Genomic DNA, 19,195 nt, shown 5'->3' on the forward strand with positions numbered 1-19,195 from the left:
GACATTCGTCTTATGTGTATGGAACCTTAAGAATAACATAGCAGATACAACCAAGGTTCTCATAAGTTGAACAATGACCACTTATCCAGACATAAGGCTCTCCACGCACAGAAGATCAGACTGGTCCAAAATGACCAATTTTTGTCATTTCACAGAAACATTGCCAAAAAATGCTAAGTAAATATCTCTCGAGATGGCCGCCGAACATGTGACCTGCTAGGTAGGGAAATATTGGCCGTGGTCAGCAAAAGCTACATGCTTTTGACACGATGAGTGAAATTTAACGGATCATTTGCCACTTTGCGTGGGGCTTCTTTTTCTGATTTTCTAGGTTTGTCTAACACATTGCTGGTGGGAACGATCCCACGGACGATTACTCAGCGACACTGCAGCCGAGCATCGTCTACTTTATGTGGTGGTCTTAAGAATCAGCAGAAAGTGGCTCACAGATGAAGAGAGCAGGGTCACTAGTGCCAGCGATCGGAGGCAGCAATCCTACAAGTCAATCCTGACCCTACAGAGACCCCACTGCCACAGGAGCGAGGATGTAAAGCCAAACCGAAAAACTCCATTTGCAGACAGCTATTTGGGGGGTTGTTCTTCGTCATCAGCTCAAAGTAGGAGACTGGTTGGCTGGGTCCGAGACCTTTGAATAGGGATTCTAAAAGGTAATGGTTCTCCTTAAAGGGGGTTGTCTGAATTAAACAGAATAGGTGAGATTGATGGCAACCACTCCATTCATTCTGCCGAAAAAGCTGAATACACCGCTCTGGCAATCCGGTAAAGAGAGCGAAAGGAGCGGCAGATAAGTATGTGCACCGCCGCGCCAATCGAACGGGAATAAAAGTGTCCTTTCTGGTCATTTGTGCGGGTTCTTGCGGTCGGACCGCCACCAATCTCGATGACTTCACTTATCCTTTGGATATGACTTGTTCCGAGCAGAGAACATCTTTAAGGAGACTTCTGTTTTAAAATGACACATCAGTGCCCCCCACAAGTGACAGAATCCAGTGTTACATTGCCACAACTCATCATATAAAACCCGTCGATGCTGTTAATAACCCGCTGGATTGGGGAAAAAAAGATCAAAAACAAATAAAAATACAAATCTTCCTAAAAATAAATGTCGCCTTGGACGATGCTTCCCCTTGTTTTCCGCTCCTCGGCTGCCGACTGTTAATAGTGTTTTGCCGCTCTCCTTAAATAAAAATCCAGCTCATGCTGGATCAATAAAAATGATGCCCATTTCCCTAATGGCAGCCGATTGCCATTTGCTATTCAAATCAGACTAGATAAATTACAGAACATGCCAGGGAACAGGCCAGTGAATTAAGATAAGCCTCCCGAGGACCGGCAGTATTATTAATCTTTTAAGACACTATCATATTTCTTCTTGACAGTGTGCGTAGACTCTCAGTCATGCTGCACCCAGATTGAAATATCAGCTGCTGCAAAAAAAATCAATAGCGCCAGAAACACAATCATCTTCGGTCTCCAAAGACCCTCGCTAAGCAGCACTTGTGTCCTCTATCCCCCCCTGGCCCAAAATGATAGCGCACCGCAAACACACAACAAAGGATGGGCAGATTGTCACAGACGCGTCCCCCCTAACAAACAGATGCTAACATCCTGAGCTAAAAAGCCCAGACAACCTCGCAATCCGCGCCCATTGTCTTAGAGTCTTCCGAAAGGTTTGGAATAATCCCTCCAAATTCTGCGCCGTCACCATGGCAACGTCAGGTGTTTCCTCTTTTTTTTTTTTCCCCGTTTGTAATATATTCATCTTAAATCCTTTCAAGTGATTCTTCGGTTCACCTCGCCCAGACAGAACAACGCCGTCGCCCATGTATTTGATCGACGGGAAGGTTAATGGCGAGGACGGGTACATGACCGGAGGCGGGAGGAGGGAATGATCACATTGTATTGTAAATGTAAATTTATATGTCTCTCACATCTAATTTGTAACATCCTTCCATTATTCTGTTCATCCTGATCCTCTTGGTTCTTGCATCAAATGGAAAGACCACTGAAAATTCAGGAGAAAGTAGGCATAAAATTGTCGCTTATTCCATCCATGAGGCAGGAAGGAGGGAGCCAGGTGCTTTGACACCACTTATTTCCAGGTAAACAAAAGGATCAGTAAGAAAATAAATAATGATCTTAATGTTTCCACTAATCACAGTTTTTGCCAAGAGCCTGTTGAGTCTCAAAGTCATCAGATGGTGGAGGAATCAATGGGCTCTAGATCCACAGCTGTAGAAAGACACTACCTATGTAGTACAGTCGTACTTTATGATCGGTGGTTGTATATCCATTTATCCAACACCTTCTACTCCCCCATTCCTGGCTTTAGGCCAGCACCACTGTCAGAGGTCTCAATCCCCTCCAGACTATTCTATACCTACCAGATACATCTGTTCTTCTCCAGAATAATCTGTCCCATCCAAACGTTTCTGTCCCCTTCCTCTCACTCTCCACCAAATGTTTCTGTCCTCCTCTCCTTGAAATGTCCAGACTCCTCAGTCACCTTCAAACTCCACTGTCTCCTCCAGCGATGGGGGATCAATGAGTGGAACAGGCTGCCACGAGAGGTGGTGAGTTCTCCTTCAATGGAAGTCTTCAAACAGAGGCTGGACAGACATCTGTCTGGGATGATTTAGTGAATCCTGCATTGAGCAGGGGGTTGGACCAGATGACCCAGGAGGTCCCTTCCAACTCTACCATTCTAGGATTCTATGATTCAGACTCCTTTGATCTACCTTTTTCCTTCTCCAGACTCTTTTATTTCTCCAAACACCTTTACCCCCTCTAGATTCCTCAGTCTCCTTCAGACTCTTCAGTCCCCTCCAGACTCCTCAGTCCCCTCCAGACTTCTCGGTCCCCTCCAGACTCCTCAGTGCCCTCCAGACTCCTCAGTGCCCTCCAGACTTCTCAGTCACCTCCAGACTCCTCAGACCCCTCCAGACTCCTCAGACCCCTCCAGACTCCTCAGTCCCCTCCAGACTTCTCGGTCCCCTCCAGACTCCTCAGTGCCCTCCAGACTTCTCAGTCACCTCCACACTCCTCAGACCCCTCCAGACTCCTCAGACCCCTCCAGACTCCTCAGTGCCCTCCAGACTTCTCAGTCACCTCCAGACTCCTCAGTCCCCTCCAGACTTCTCAGTCCCCTCCAGACTTCTCGGTTCCCTCCAGACTTCTCGGTTCCCTCCAGACTTCTTGGTCTCCTTCAGACTTCTCAGTCCCCTCCAGACTTCTCAGTCCCCTCCAGACTCCTCAGTCTCCTCCAAACTTCTCAGTCCCCTCCAGACTCCTCAGTCTCCGCCAGACTTCTCAGTCCCCTCCAGACTTCTCAGTCCTTTCAAGACTCCATTGTTCCCCCTTCATCCCACTACAGAATCTTTTGATCCTACAAACACTTCTTCCTCTCAGTCTCCAGACTCTCTTTCTCATTCAGATTCCTCTGCCCCTTCCAGACTTCTCAGTCCCCTCCAGAGTCCTCAGTCCCTTCCAGACTCCTCAGTCTCCTCCAAACTTCTCAGTCCCCTCAAGACTTCTCAGTGCCCTCCAGACTTCTCAGTCCCCTCCAGACTTCTCAGTCCCCTCCAGACTTCTCAGTCACCTCCTGATTTCTCAGTCACCTCCAGACTCCTCAGTCCCCTCCAGACTTCTCAGTCCCCTCCAGAGTTCTCCGTTCCCTCCAGACTTCTCAGTCTCCTTCAGACTTCTCAGTTCCCTCCAGACTCCTCAGTCTCCTCCAGACTTCTTAGTCCCCTCCAGACTCCTCAGTCTCCGCCAGACTTCTCAGTCTCCTCCAGACTCCTCAGTCTACTCCAGACTTCTCAGTCTACTCCAGACTTCTCAGTCCCCTCCAGACTTCTCGGTTCCCTCCAGACTTCTTGGTCTCCTTCAGACTTCTCAGTCTCCTCCAGACTCCTCAGTCTCCTCCAAACTTCTCAGTCCCCTCCAGACTTCTCATTCACCTCCTGATTTCTCAGTCACCTCCAGACTCCTCAGTCCCCTCCAGACTTCTCAGTCCCCTCCAGACTTCTCCGTTCCCTCCAGACTTCTCAGTCTCCTTCAGACTTCTCAGTTCCCTCCAGACTCCTCAGTCTCCTCCAGACTTCTTAGTCCCCTCCAGACTCCTCAGTCTCCGCCAGACTTCTCAGTCTCCTCCAGACTCCTCAGTCTACTCCAGACTTCTCAGTCTACTCCAGACTTCTCAGTCCCCTCCAGACTTCTCGGTTCCCTCCAGACTTCTTGGTCTCCTTCAGACTTCTCAGTCCCCTCCAGACTCCTCAGTCTCCTCCAAACTTCTCAGTCCCCTCCAGACTCCTCAGTCTCCGCCAGACTTCTCAGTCCCCTCCAGACTTCTCAGTCCTTTCAAGACTCCATTGTTCCCCCTTCATCCCACTACAGAATCTTTTGATCCTACAAACACTTCTTCCTCTCAGTCTTCAGACTCTCTTTCTCATTCAGATTCCTCTGCCCCTTCCAGACTTCTCAGTCCCCTCCAGAGTCCTCAGTCCCCTCCAGAGTCCTCAGTCCCTTCCAGACTCCTCAGTCTCCTCCAAACTTCTCAGTCCCCTCAAGACTCCTTAGTCTCCTCCAGACTTCTCTGTCCCCTCCAGACTTCTCAGTGCCCTCCAGACTTCTCAGTCCCCTCCAGACTTCTCAGTCCCCTCCAGACTTCTCAGTCACCTCCTGATTTCTCAGTCCCCTCCAGACTTCTCAGTCCCCTCCAGACTTCTCCGTTCCCTCCAGACTTCTCAGTCTCCTTCAGACTTCTCAGTTCCCTCCAGACTCCTCAGTCTCCTCCAGACTTCTTAGTCCCCTCCAGACTCCTCAGTCTCCGCCAGACTTCTCAGTCTCCTCCAGACTCCTCAGTCTACTCCAGACTTCTCAGTCTACTCCAGACTTCTCAGTCCCCTCCAGTCTTCTCAGTCCTTTCAGGACTCCATTGTTCCCCCTTCATCCCACTACAGAATCTTTTGATCCTACAAACACTTCTTCCTCTCAGTCTCCAGACTCTCTTTCTCATTCAGGTTCCTCTGCCCCTTCCAGATTTGTCAGTGCCCTCCAGACTTCTCAGTTCCCTCCTGCAATTTCAGTTCCCTTTAAACTCGCTCTCATCCAGATTGCTCTGCTCCTTAAAGATTTTTTGGTCCTCTCCAGACTCCTCGGTTTTCCCGTTTGTCCCCCTAATGACTCTGCCTTCCAAATTTGTACACTTCCAAACTCCTCTGTCTCCCTCTCCAAACTCCTCTCACCACAAGAAGACTTCTCAGACCTCTTCAAACTCCTTTGCCTCACTCCAGACTTCCTACCCACCTCTGTCTTCCTAGACAGACTCCTCTGCCTCCCTCTCCAGACTCCTTTGTCCCTTTGAAGACTCCTCAGTCCCCTCCAGATTCTTCTGGAAATGGCCATTCTGCAGTGGGCACAACATACAGAAGTTGAAATCCAACATTCCAGATCCTTCCTTTTCCTTACATATGCCATTAGGGAAGCATCAGAACAACCCCAATACATGAAACAGTCGGTCTAAAAGAGGTCAGTGAGCAGAATCTTGGAGACATGCAGAGCACTGGGACTCTTTAACCATTACCTCCATTTCTACTGCAGCTATGGGATAGAGAAGTAGATGTGATGTGAGTACGAAAGCATTCGTGGGTTCTCAAGGTGGAAAATTATAATAAAAAGCCTATGGAAGCCATACAACACTTAGTCCAGAAATGGAAGCAGTGAGTGGTGAGATAGTTATATATGATGGGTCTATGTTGTTGTGATTTTGTCCATTACATGACGTTTGAGGAACACAATGTCTCCGAACAGAAAATGCATGTGAATATGCAAGAGCTGAATGAATCCACAGGCTTAGAGAATAATTCACGTCTTATTTTAAAATATCCTGCTTCACTTCCATAGAACTTGGAGCCACATCACTTGCGTGAATGGAAAATATTATGCATCTAGTTGCTATTGGCGTAAAAACAGGAGGAACATCTGCTGAAGTTCACAGGACTCGATTCTGGAACGAAGCTGCTAAGATCCCCACCAGTTATGTAGCTAAACTTAAACAATAGAACAGAGCACGGAGTCACACAAAGTCTGTATGTCTGCTAAGATGTTCTTCTTAAAGTTGCAGGAATCCAAAGGAGGAAAGTATACCGCATCAACGGGCTTCGAGGCAAGATAGAACGGCAGATGGTGCCACAGGCTGAAAGTGAAGACTTTCGATTCAATCATTGATGAGACTAGGCCACTGATGAGGTCTATACGTGTATTCAAACCACCAAACTACCACCTACATTTCTTCTCTTTTGTTAAGCAAGTCCTCTGTCATAAAACCCACACAACGAACATTCCTAGATATCTTAACTTGACTATTCTACTGCTTTGACCAAAGTTTAACAGAACTACTGAGAAGTGGAATAAGTGGGCAGGCTTTCCGGCAGAACTTGAGAGCTTGGTAGGAACCATGGCCCCTTTCTTCACCACATGAGAATGACAAGCTATAACTGTCCAGAATTTTGCGGTCTACTGGTTGGGTGTCTTACCTTCAAAAGATCTTACACTCAAAGTCTAAAAACATCAACTACGGTTATCTGGTTTACCAATACCTGTACATTTCTGGTATAAACTATCTTTACAAGAAGTTGTCACATGAAGTTCTTTCTCTAAAGACAGCAATCAACTGAATAGGTCCAGTTATGAGAAGTTTCTTTTGACCGTGCAATCACAGCAGGAGAAATGTAGTGTTCCATGCCATCCACTAAATACATGACTGACCTCATAATGTACGGGGGACTGTCTACTGTTTCACTAGGCCCGGTGATAGCCTCAGGACTATGCATCGGACACATTTTTGGTATGTCAGTGTCTCATGATCAATATCACAATTTTCTTTAAATTAGATCTTAGTTGGAACCAATGGAGAAGAAATCCATCGTAAAGCAATATTCCGCCAAATCTTAAACCCTAGACTTCCAAAGCAAAGGTTCACTTGAAGATGACTAAGCCCCATTGTAGCTTTAGAGGTCTATCAATAGTACTGATATCTTTTTAATTAGCCTATTGGGAAATTCTGAATTGAAACAGTGGGGTCCCCAATTTGTCCACTGTGTCCCCTACCAGTTTCCTAGTTTCTTCTTCACTGATTGGTTGCAGCAGTCACATCACAACCCATGCCAGAAGAAAAAGACAAGAGACCGGTGGGGAACAAAGGGTGGAAAAGGAGTGGAGTATTTTCCAACCACACTGGGCCAATTTAAAATGTGTTTTAAAGTAGAGCAGAACCCCTTTAACCAGACGAGATGTCTGCTACAAAGAGTGACTCTCTACAAAGGACCCAGCACAGTTGTGCGCTGCATGGACAGCCCATTACAGACCAACGTGGTGACTGATACTGTGGTTTTTCAGCACTGGGATACTCGTTTCCAACTCAACCAAGGGCAACATCTGCATGTTGTCTTTTTTTTCTTCTCGCCTTTGCATGCGTTTCCTCCAAATACTTTGTTTCCCCCCCACAGACAATTTAGTGGGCCGTTAGTGATTATGACACATATAGGGCACTGTGGAATATGATGGCGCTATGTAAGCTACAAACATAAGTAATTAAATGTTTACATGCCCCATAATTATGTCGGATGGTTGGTGGTCCTTTTTGAGGGATGGTTGGTGGTTACTTTTGAGGGACCAGTTTAACCATACCATTTAGGCAATTTTTTGGGAGGTGCCTCATTTCAATAACTGAGTTGACTGGTTGTAAGCAGTCCTATAACATTTGACAGTGATTCGTCTGCTTTTCCGCTTTTCTTTTTTTTGTCGCTATTTGTAATAGCAGAAAAACCTAAGAATGTATAGACACATTAACTAGGAAGATTTTATAGAACATAAATATATACTCCAGCGGGAGATCTTAGACGCAGCTTTTCGAGCCCTCGTACATTACACATCCAAAGAATAAATACATATAACATGGGCATGAGTGTTCTGTGCCGGCAGCTCGGCGGGGAACCGGGGGTCCGGGCCTGAGCACCTCCGTCTCATTGAGAATTCACAAAGTTGATTTTTCATTGCCCTCTCGACAATCACAATAATAAAGAAGGAGGGACAGACAAGTTAATTCTCCCAAAATGAGACTCGGCCGCCGTGTCGGATGGGATCCGGCCATGATTAAAATGTATAGGCCGACAGATCAGCCAAAGTGGATTTGTTTTCAGTAATTAAACTGCTGCTTCTTCCTCCTCTAAAGTCCAACGTTGGATTAATGAGTTGGTACAGAGCTGTTCTTCATCACGGAGATTAACGCGGAGATTCAAGAGAGAATTTGCTGTTCCCCGGTTGCAGGGTTGGACAGGGGTACGGAGAGAACAGCAGGAGAACATCTGTCCAGCATTACACCAAATGCTGCAATCAGCTTCTTTTTACGACTACCTAAAAATCTACCTTCGGCAGCTGTAATAGTCCAAATGACCCCAATTTCCCGTATTTTTGCACACCTCCTGCCAAAAAGGAGGACTTGCATGTGGTACGGATTCCAGCAGAAAGTCTTCATCTCGTAAGTCCAGCTGTGCACCATTCATGTCCATCATTCAGAGATAGGAAGTAGCTGCCTGACACCATCACTGGCCATGTTAGCTCTCATGGGGTCACTTCTCTTACTTGATCACCAGACGTTTCCTTCTTGGACGCTGCCTGGCCTACAACCACAGAGGCAGAATCTCCTCCTAACAATTAAGAAGACATGTTTGATTCATTCTCTGCCTACAGAAGGTGATAAACACATCTCCCAAAATCACAGACAATCCCGAGAAAGGTAAACCTGCCCAAAAGTGGGCATTCCTCTGCAATTTGAGATGGACGTCATAGTTTGGAAAGCTGGTTGCCATGTATTCATACATATACGGCAAAGTGATTCAGCTGATAATACTACACAGCCGGGCAAAAGGTTCTCCAGCAAAGTCAACTGTTTGCAGAGGGTCTTAGATTAAAGGGTTGGACTGTGATGAAACAACCCCTTTAAAGCCTTCACTCTCACTTTGAACCCCTTGTAGACTTCCAGTAGGATGCGAGCCAACGCTCCATTTACTCTTCTCCTGGTTGCAGCCACCAGACGGTGATCCCATGGAGACATGGGAATCCTAGAAGTGTGGTCATACCCTCTGTGATAGTAGTGAGTCCACTCCATTCATTGCATTTTTTCTTAACGTTAGATGTAAAGTTTGGACAGTGCCGTACTCCGACCATTGGGCGCAATGTTGAAAACGATGTACAGCCTGAATGAAATATATTTCTTCGCATCCAATTTCCTCGTTCTTGCACATGAAGAAGGTCCTAGTGGTGATTATTTTTGGAGACTGGACTTTATTTGCAGAATATGCTCAATTTGATTGCTAGACGTAAGTCTTGTAGGGGGTTCCTGGACCCCAGTCCCACATGTAAAGCTGTCCGCTAACGGCTAAATCCAGTCGAAGAGTGAAGGCGGCTGCGTTCATGCTGTCCACGACTCTCTCACTGGTAAGATGGCTGCCTTATTACAAGGTGATACGAGGATATAACACAATATCCTATTAGCGAACGTACGGGAATATTAGTGGAGCAGCGCAGGACTGGCCTTCATAGAGGAGAGTCTGTATGTCGGGCAATTCTCAGTAAAATACTGTCTGATTGCGAGATCTGAGCGTTTTTTTCAGCACTACATCAATGGCAATCTTGTGAGGGAGGTTTGATGTTCCCAGGACACTGGAGACTCATGCCTTCCAGGTAGAACATTTTCAAAGCTGTTTTTTAAGTGCCATTAATGTCTGACAATCCGACACAAAAAAGCCTCGGCGGGAGCGGACGGTCTGAGGTGTGAGCGTTTGAATCGCCTCCGAAGAGACGAGGTTTGATGATCTATAGCTTAAGAGAAATCTGACTTATTGAATGGAAAGTTACACGACTGCCATAACTATAGACAAATGAAATAAAAGGGGGGACGAAGTCCTGCAGAGCGGCGGCGCACAACGAGACCCTGCACTGGGGGGCTACACCAATGTTGGGGTATACCACAGCCCATATTTAGGCTATGCTGTTAGAACTATGGAGGTCCAGTCAGGGTGGAGTCGGAGTCGGGAGTCAGGGAAATTGAGTCGTCAGAGGTTTGGCTTACCGACTCCTCAGCCCTGCGTCCGGCATCTAGTACCAGCCGATTCCCAGAAAGCGGGTCCAGGAACTGTGGAGATCCAGCCAGGGCTGTGGAGCCGGAGTCGGAGGTTTGGCTTACCGACTCCTCAGCCCTGGGTCCGGCATCTAGTACCAGCCGATTCCCAGAAAGCGGGTCCAGGAACTGTGGAGATCCAGCCAGGGCTGTGGAGCCGGAGTCGGAGGTTTGTCTTACCGACTCCTCAGCCCTGGGTCCGGCATCTAGTACCGGCCAAATGCCAGAAAGAGGGTCCCGGATACCTTTGGTTACCTCCCCGCTGTGTGACACTGCCGTCCGCTTGATGCATTTAAGGGGTTATTCCAATCTCAGCAGTTTCTTGATGGGACTCCGACTGTTTTGGACACCACCGATCATGTGAATGGGGCTCTGAAATACCCCAGAAGAATGCGCTTTGCCGCTCCATAACACTGTCTATATGACTGTCAGAGGTAGAAATAAATGGACCGGGGGAGCACATGTGCAATCATCGCTCCGTTCTAATGGGGCACTTCAGAACTTGGGACTAGTGGGGGTCCCAATAACTGAACCCCCTGCAATCAGACAGTTATCACCTACACTCTGCAGAAGTCATAATGTGCCAGTACAGTTGCATAAGATAGGAGATTACTTTCTGATTGCTGGGGGTCCAACCACTGGGACCCCCCCTATTCCTAAGTGCCCCATTAAAAAGGAGCGAAGGCTGCACCTACTGTACGGACCACCGCTCCATTAGAACAGGGAGGTCCCAGCTTTTGGATTCCCACTGATCAGGCAGTGATGGCAGTATATTCTGGTGATACTCCGTCACTTGTTAATGTGTCCTTCACCGTTTTAAAGACCTCTGATTGCTGTGAACAATGTCGGTCTTGCTCTGTCGTTGCTTTTATGTTATTTGTGTCCTTTTATAGCGGATTCTCGCCCTCTCGGAGAAGATGAAGTGACCAATAATGAGGGCAGCTGGGACACAGGCAACTACCGGGGGTATTTCAGTGTTCGGTGGCACAAACCTGCCTGGTGCCGGGTGATGAATTCTCTGAGTTTCTGTCATTTTGCTATTTCTTTATTTTCTGCTGAGACAGCAAAACATATGTCTTGCCAGAGCCAGCTGGCATTTGACATCTTTCTCGCAGCGTCTGAGCTGCCAAGATACATAAATGGTGAACTCTGGCCCCAATTTGCTTGTTTCCATCCGAAATCAATGTACGGAGATGACTACAATGGCAGCGGCCACGATCATTAACGGGATATTATCCGCAGATTCACAAACCTTGTGCCCAATTTTCATGGATGATTCCAAAATGTATCGAGAGATTGCAAAAGTCGTCCCAGATCATTGGCCGGATCCAAATCATCGAGGTTTCTGGGAAACATGGAGTTGGCTTTACTGCAATGGTGAGAATTAAATGGGTTGCCCAGTTTGGGTCTCTCCGAAATGATCAGATTACAGGTGGTCGCACTGCTCTAAAACACAGGGAGGAACCTGGTAAAAAGTAACTAACTCTCCTACAGCGCCCCCACAGGTGAAAATGAGAATCACATCATACCACTGAAACAAATGGGCTGTCTACGTAATACCATGAGGTGCCGGGTCCTCCAAAGAGAGAAATGATCAGATTACAGGTGGTCGCACTGCTCTAAAACACGGCGAAGAACCTGGTAACAAGTGACTAACTCTCCTACAGCGCCCCCACAGGTGAAAATGAGAATCACATCGTACCACTGAAACAAATGGGCTGTCTACGTAATACCATGAGGTGCCGGGTCCTCCAAAAAGAGAAATTATCAGATTACAGGTGGTCGCACTGCTCTAAAACACGGTGAAGAACCTGGTAACAAGTGACTAACTCTCCTACAGCGCCCCCACAGGTGAAAATGAGAATCACATCGTACCACTGAAACAAATGGGCTGTCTACGTAATACCATGAGGTGCCGGGTCCTCCAAAGAGAGAAATTGTCAGATTACAGGTGGTCGCACTGCTCTAAAACACGGTGAAGAACCTGGTAACAAGTGACTAACTCTCCTACAGCGCCCCCACAGGTGAAAATGAGAATTACTCCGTACCACTGAAACAAAGGCTGTCTACGTAATGCAATGAGGTGCCAGATCCTCCAAAGAGAGAAGGGGCTGCTCTCAGATCCCTTCCTTAGAAAATACATGTGGGTTTTTATTACAGAGAATCAAATCCCTAACAAAAGCTTCCGTGAGTCAACAATAATCATATAAAGGCATCAGAGAAAGGTCAGGATGACTTAAAAGAGTCGTCACGACTACAATATTAATGACCTTCCAATTTCACAACTCAAGGAGTCCGACACCTGACATTAATCAGTAGTTACCAGCTTCTACGGCAGCCGGATAGTCATAGTGTTTGGTGCTCGAACAGCATTGCTCCATACGCCGTGTAGTGGACATTCTCAGGTACTGCAGCTCAGCTCCTATTAAAGTGAATGTGATGTGAGCTGCAGTACCGAGAACGACCACTGGGCAATAAATGGAATCTGTGATGTCCCGGCTCAATACACTGAACTTCTGACACCAGTTATCAACTGATTAGTGGGGAGTGCCCAGGTATGGGACCCCTCCATGAATCTGATACTGAACACCTATCCTAGGGAAAGACCCTTTAAAGCTAAATTGCACTTTTCTTTTCTCCACCAGATGGGTCACTTTTTTTGCATCACGCCCAACTCATCAGCACATGTTGGATATTTCCATTGCAGGGCAGCGTACAGAATTGTAGATAAAAGTGGAATTTTCCTTTAGGTGCAGATGTTATAAAGTAACAGCCTGCCTTTCCATCCAAAGATAATCACCGTCACAGCGAAAACCCATTATTGATGCCCGATCTGACATAAATGAACCATATGGAATGGAAACGATGCTCGATGAAGTTACTGGACAAATGAAACCAGAGGAAACAAAACATCACGAGCAACCGGCGCGTTGGACGAGAGCTCTAACGAGTCCCCGGCCCATTGTGATTAGCCCCTTGGTCTGATTACATCAGTCGAGGCCGTGTGAGGATACTCCAGCATTGTAAATGGGTGAAAAAAAAAACTCAACTGAACTGGTCTCACTGATTGTAAATTGGCATGGTGAGAGCACGGCACAGAAAGAGACCGATTCTCTTGCTAAACAGGCATATTTTTCAGATGTCATCAGAATGGCCTATGGAAACCCAAGGCACTTCACACTGACAATACGCCCTATTCTTCCACTGCCGTCTTATGTCAGGATCCCCGTCCTGCCTCCTGCGGGCTTTCCGAATCAATTTCCACACTGTGCTATGGCCTGAATCTAATCTCTTATAGAGCGGAGGGAGGCAGAATGCTCGGCAAACTGGGATCAACGGTGAACCGTGCTGCACCGAAAATACCAAAACCGCGAGCAGGTATCAGAGTCAACACACGATGAAGAAATCCTTCATATATAATGACCTCCTCCGGGGTCTTCAGTTCAGGGGCTGTTGGCGATGCAAAAATGGGCAGTGACATGTCAATTCTGTCCCAAATTCTTAGGTGGAAAGAACATGGAAGTGGAAGGAACATCATGTCACCATAAACCATCCTGGACCAGGTGCTCCCTGCAAGATTTTACCATAAACTGGCCACAACCAGGTGCTCCCCGCAAGATTTCACCATAAACCGGCCACAACCAGGTGCTCCTCGCAAGATTTCACCATAAACCGGCCACAACCAGGTGCTCCCCGCAAGATTTCACCATAAACCGGCCACAACCAGGTGCTCCCCGCAAGACTTCACCATAAACCGGCCACAACCAGGTGCTCCCTGTAAGATTTCACCATAAACCAGCCACAACCAGGTGCTCCCTGTAAGATTTCACCATAAACCGGCCACAACCAGGTGCTCCCTGTAAGATTTCACCATAAACCGGCCACAACCAGGTGCTCCCCGCAGGATTTCACCATAAACCGGCCACAACCAGGTGCTCCATGCAAGATTGCACCATAAACCGGCCACAACCAGGTGCTCCATGCAAGATTTCACCATAAACCGGCCACAAACAGGTGCTCCTGGCAAGATTGCACCATAAACCGGCCACAACCACGTGCTCCCTGTAAGACTTCCCCATAAACCGGCCACAACCAGGTGCTCCCTGTAAGATTTCACCATAAACCAGCCACAACCAGGTGCTCCCTGTAAGATTTCACCATAAACCGGCCACAACCAGGTGCTCCCTGTAAGATTTCACCATAAACCGGCCACAACCAGGTGCTCCCCGCAGGATTTCACCATAAACCGGCCACAACCAGGTGCTCCATGCAAGATTGCACCATAAACCGGCCACAACCAGGTGCTCCATGCAAGATTTCACCATAAACCGGCCACAAACAGGTGCTCCTGGCAAGATTGCACCATAAACCTGCCACGAGCAGGTGCTCCCTGCAAGATTTCACCCTAAACTGGCCACGACCAGGTGCTCCCTGCAAGATTTCACCATAAACCGGCCACGACCAGGAGCTCCCTGAAAGATTTCACCATAAACTGGCCACAACCTTGTGCTCCCCGCAAGATTTCACCATAAACCTGCCACGACCAGGAGCTCCTCGCAAGATTTCATACAGAGAAATGAAAAGAATTATCAAAACAATTGTCCAAGAGTCAAGGACCACCTTTGGAGATCATAGCCCAAATGTTTCTGGAACCATACAGTATAATGTCTTATAACAGGGACAAAAACGTTTTTACTTTTCAGTTGATGCAGCCATACTTGTATTCTATGTATCGGTATAAATGGAATAATAACACATATTTAGGGTTTTTGATGTTTTATGGGGTAATGTGATTTTTTTGGGGACATTCTAACTAGTCATAACTATTGCTCCAAATATATAGATTTTTTTTAATGGAAAGCTATTTAAAATAAAGAAAAATTCTTAAGAAAATGGATATACTTATTTGAATGTGGAAATCTTTTTATGCAAAGTTTATTAAATATCCAGTCTGCAAAACAACTTAACGCACCTTAGATGCTGTTATTGCTATTGCAGCGGTATCTTAAGAGGTTTCACTGCCAGGATTGGAGTGTTACTGGAACCCATTCAGTTATTAGTGCTTTATTAATAACTGGAACATAGAAACAAATCAAATAATATTCTCTAATGTCAGAGGGGTTTCCTTATAGTACATTGGATGGCTTTTCTCTGGGTGACTTTTCATTCTCGGTTGGTCTATGAAGATCAAGGAGCTCTCTGCCATGATCTGTGACCTGGTTTGCGCTTTCATGGATGAGATGCAGATCTTATGTTCATGGTTGGTCTGCTCTGATCCAGGCTTCCAATGATGGGATGCAGATCTATCGCTCATGCTCAGCTTCTGGTTGATATCTGTGACACTGTCTGGGCTTCCATTGACGGGATACAGATCTGTTGATCATGCTCAGTCTACTGAGATCTGAGGCTTGGTCTTGGCTTCTATCAATGGGATACAGATCTAATGTTTATGGTCAATCTCTGTCCTGATCTGTGACTTGGTCTGGGCTTCCATTAATGGGATGCAGATCTGTCGCTCATGCTAAGTCTACTGTGATCTGAAGCTTGGTCTTGGCTTGTGATGAAGGGAAACAGATCTATTGTTTATGGTGAACCTCTAACCTAACCTATCGCTTGATCTGGGCTTCCATTGATGGGAAGCAGATCTGTCGCTCATGCTAAGTCTACTGTGATCTGAAGCTTGGTCTTGGCTTGTGATGAAGGGAAACAGATCTATTGTTTATGGTGAACCTCTAACCTAACCTATCGCTTGATCTGGGCTTCCATTGATGGGATGCAGATCTGTCGCTCATACACAGTCTGCTGTGATCTGAGGTTGGTCTCGGCTTCTATGGATGGAAAACAGATCTATTGTTTACGGTGATCCTCTGCCATGATCTATCAATTGGTCTGGGCTAAAATTGGTGGGATGCAGATCTGCTGTGATCTGGTTTTGGCTGCAATGGATGAGATGAGGTTCTATCATTCAAGGTCAATCTCTGCTTTGATATGTGACTTGGACTTGTCTATCATTGTTTGTACGCTGCTCTCTGGTTCACTATGAAATACGTTTCAACTCAAGTATTGACTCAAACCAAAAATCCAATACAGCAGATCAACTTTTCCATCATTCGACTTCTGTTACATTCACTTTTTTTCCCTTATAGATATCAATGGGCAACATAAATATGGTCTAAAGACTTTGCGACTGTCCAAAATCAGAAGCCAGCTATAGACTACTCCAACCGTAAGCTGGATCTTGTCTATAACCCATGGAGGAACAAAACAGCAGATGCTTAATTTCCATACAGCGCTCCCACAAGAAAAATGAAGCATTGCACAAAGGTCACTGAAATCAATGGACTATCTGTGTTATACAGGAACATCCCAGGTCCTCCAGGGTGATGGACGCTCTTTGAAGCCATGTTCAGCTCTCTTTGACAGTAGAGAATTCTTACAGTGGCAGAACCCTGGCAAAATATTTCTCCAAACATGTCTTCAGATGTCTCAAGGACATAATCATGAATGCCTCGATAATCGTTATTCATCTTGTTGATGGCCCGATCTCTCCTCCTCCGAGAAGAAGTAACTTTTCAAATGAGCTTGGTCTTATCTCCAGAATAGTATTAACCTCCTGTCTGGTCATTCAAGTAGAGGAATCATCTTGAATTGGTTTTAGTTTCAAGTTGTTTTTAGCCAGTCCTAAAGTTTTCATCTTCAGCACCTTGTGGATGATCATCATCTTTCCCGTGTTCTCTCCGAAGCCTCGCTGTTTATTTCCTAATGAACTGAATCTTCCAATAGCATGCTGTAGACTAGGAGGACGCCGGCACGGTGATGGTTAATGACGTCTGTGTCGTGTCAAGATGTGTTAATGTAAGTATGCAGTGCACGCCACGTTATTATTATCAAGTTGTTTCTTTTGACCCGACTTCCAGAAAGGCACAAGTCTTAGCTCTCAATAGCTACAATTATCTACTATTTAAAGCTGCTGAGATAGTTACAGGTTTTCACTCGTGTAATGTACAAGTTACAGCGTCTACATATAATAAAATTCGAGGGTCTGAATAGTTGTGACTCTACGTCTAATCTAGTTCCCAGGTACAGTTCTCTGGAGGGGGTCAATCGGAGAAGCTGGATATAATGGAGGTCTATTAGTGGTGGGTGTGGGATTCTGAGCGGAGATCTGGGGAGGTCGGGGGGGGGGGGGATTGTCACATTTGTCTTTTATAGGAAACTCTCCAGCGTCTATCCACGATGAATGGAGATGTCCCCCTCCAAATCCTGACTGTATTAAATATAATATGACCTGGATATTAAGAGGAAAATTTACCCCAATCCAAAAATAAAAAAACTTAAAAAACCTGAGCTCCAGTACTGAAGACCTGGACTTCTCAATGTTTTCTACTACTGCTCGGGCCTCACAATTGTCCATTGTCCATGACGGACTTTGTTTGTTTTTTTTAAATAAGACTCAGTTTTCCAAAGTACAAAAAGTTCGCCCAAGACTAGCCGACCATCTGACGTGTAAGGAGGCTTCCTGACTCTTCCCGGGAGGTGGTATCAGAAATGTGACAGAATGGGCAATTTGGATTTCGATGACTGATAAGCAACCTGTAACTTTCTCCCCACTGAAAACACAAGAACCCCGACTGCTCGTGTGTATGTGGGGGTCAGAAGAGATGGCTGTTCTACCGGCAAGTCTAAGGCCAGATAAGGCCTTACTCATGCCCCTCAGTTAAGTCCACTAGGCAAACTCGAGAAGTAAATAGAAGGATGCCTAGTCCTATCTGCCAGGCAGAAGAAAAAAGGTCTATGGGGTCCTACAGATGTGCGGAGCCTGGAGTTGTCCCTGCTCAAATACAGGAGCAGCCATGAGTAGAAAGCCTTACGATGTGTCTTCCAAACACACAAATGGATCAGCCAGACAAAGTCCCAAGCAACAGATGATCACGTCTGCCATAACAGACCCCCTACTTACACCGCTGCAGGTGGTTACTCCGCAGCTGGAGAGGGTACGGTCTTACTGTGTTCGTCTGTCTCATTGGCTACACTCCGCTTTATTCAGGATACAACCTTTACTCTATAATCTAAACTTGTGTCCCCAATGGGGACCTAAAAGTGAATAGCTTTCAGTAGAGTTGAGGATAAAAGGGCTATGGTGTCCCGTTTCTTGATTTTTTTCCTGCACAGAAGCTTCCAGCCCACCCGACAGTGCAGAGAATGGAAAGATAGCTCTATTGAAGTGAATGCATCCAGCAGTCACCCCCTGTACAGTCGGGTGGCCAGGAGCGCTGTTGTGCAGGAAAACCTTAGAAGAGGATGGAGTGGTAAATAGATACTGTGGCCTCTTTAATACCATAGAGCACTGGCGTATCCTAGTGTTACACCATCTTTGAGCTATGGGAAAGTCATGATGACTAATTCTCCAACCACATTCATAGCTGCTTTCAAAATCCTGCCTATTGCTATTAAGTGTCCATGCACAGCACTCCAGAATCAAGAAGAAGCTTTGGATGTTACTCGAGCGTAAGACAGGGTTTAAGTGATGGAGTAGAAAGTGGTAAAGTTGCGCATTTTTTTCTTGAACAGTCGATGCAGTGAGTTTTCCTTCATGTTCCCACCGTTGGCAGTAACCAATGGAGTCATCTAGAGAGAAGTCTGGTACTATAGAAGTGTCCAGGACCACGGTGCCCCATCCCCCATGATGCCCCTTCCCACATGGTGCTCTTTACCACAAAGTGCCCCTTCCTTCCCCCACAGTGCCCTTTCCCTCACTATGCCCCTTCCCCCTACAATGCTCCTTCCCGGGTGGTGCCTCTTTTCCCCATGGTGCCCATTCCCCCACGGTGCCCCTTCGCCTCACAACGCCCATTCCCCCCACGGTGCGTCTTCCCCCCCCCCACAGTGTCCCTTCCCCCGCGGTGCCCTTTCCCCCATGGTGCCCCTTCCCCAACTGTGCCCTTTCCTCTACAATGCCCTTTCAGTCCCCCACGGTAACCCTTTCCCCATGGT

General features: G+C 46.6%; 1 protein-coding gene and 1 long non-coding RNA gene across 5 annotated transcripts in view; one reads left to right on the plus strand and one right to left on the minus strand.

Annotated features, from left to right (window-relative positions):
• LOC143817887 (uncharacterized) overlaps positions 1–6,585 on the plus strand; it is a 38,751-nt gene extending 32,166 nt beyond the window's left edge. The window contains exons 2-3 of the long non-coding RNA XR_013224192.1: positions 2,023–2,123; positions 5,926–6,585. This is a non-coding gene — a long non-coding RNA (uncharacterized LOC143817887). The remainder of the gene's footprint in view (positions 1–2,022; positions 2,124–5,925) is intronic.
• Positions 1–19,195, minus strand: part of ZBTB20 (zinc finger and BTB domain containing 20) — a 941,497-nt gene that overhangs the window by 445,489 nt on the left and 476,813 nt on the right. The window lies entirely within an intron of this gene.

The sequence above is a fragment of the Ranitomeya variabilis genome, chromosome 3, assembly GCF_051348905.1.
Source record: "Ranitomeya variabilis isolate aRanVar5 chromosome 3, aRanVar5.hap1, whole genome shotgun sequence".
In the NCBI taxonomy this organism is placed as follows: domain Eukaryota; kingdom Metazoa; phylum Chordata; class Amphibia; order Anura; family Dendrobatidae; genus Ranitomeya; species Ranitomeya variabilis.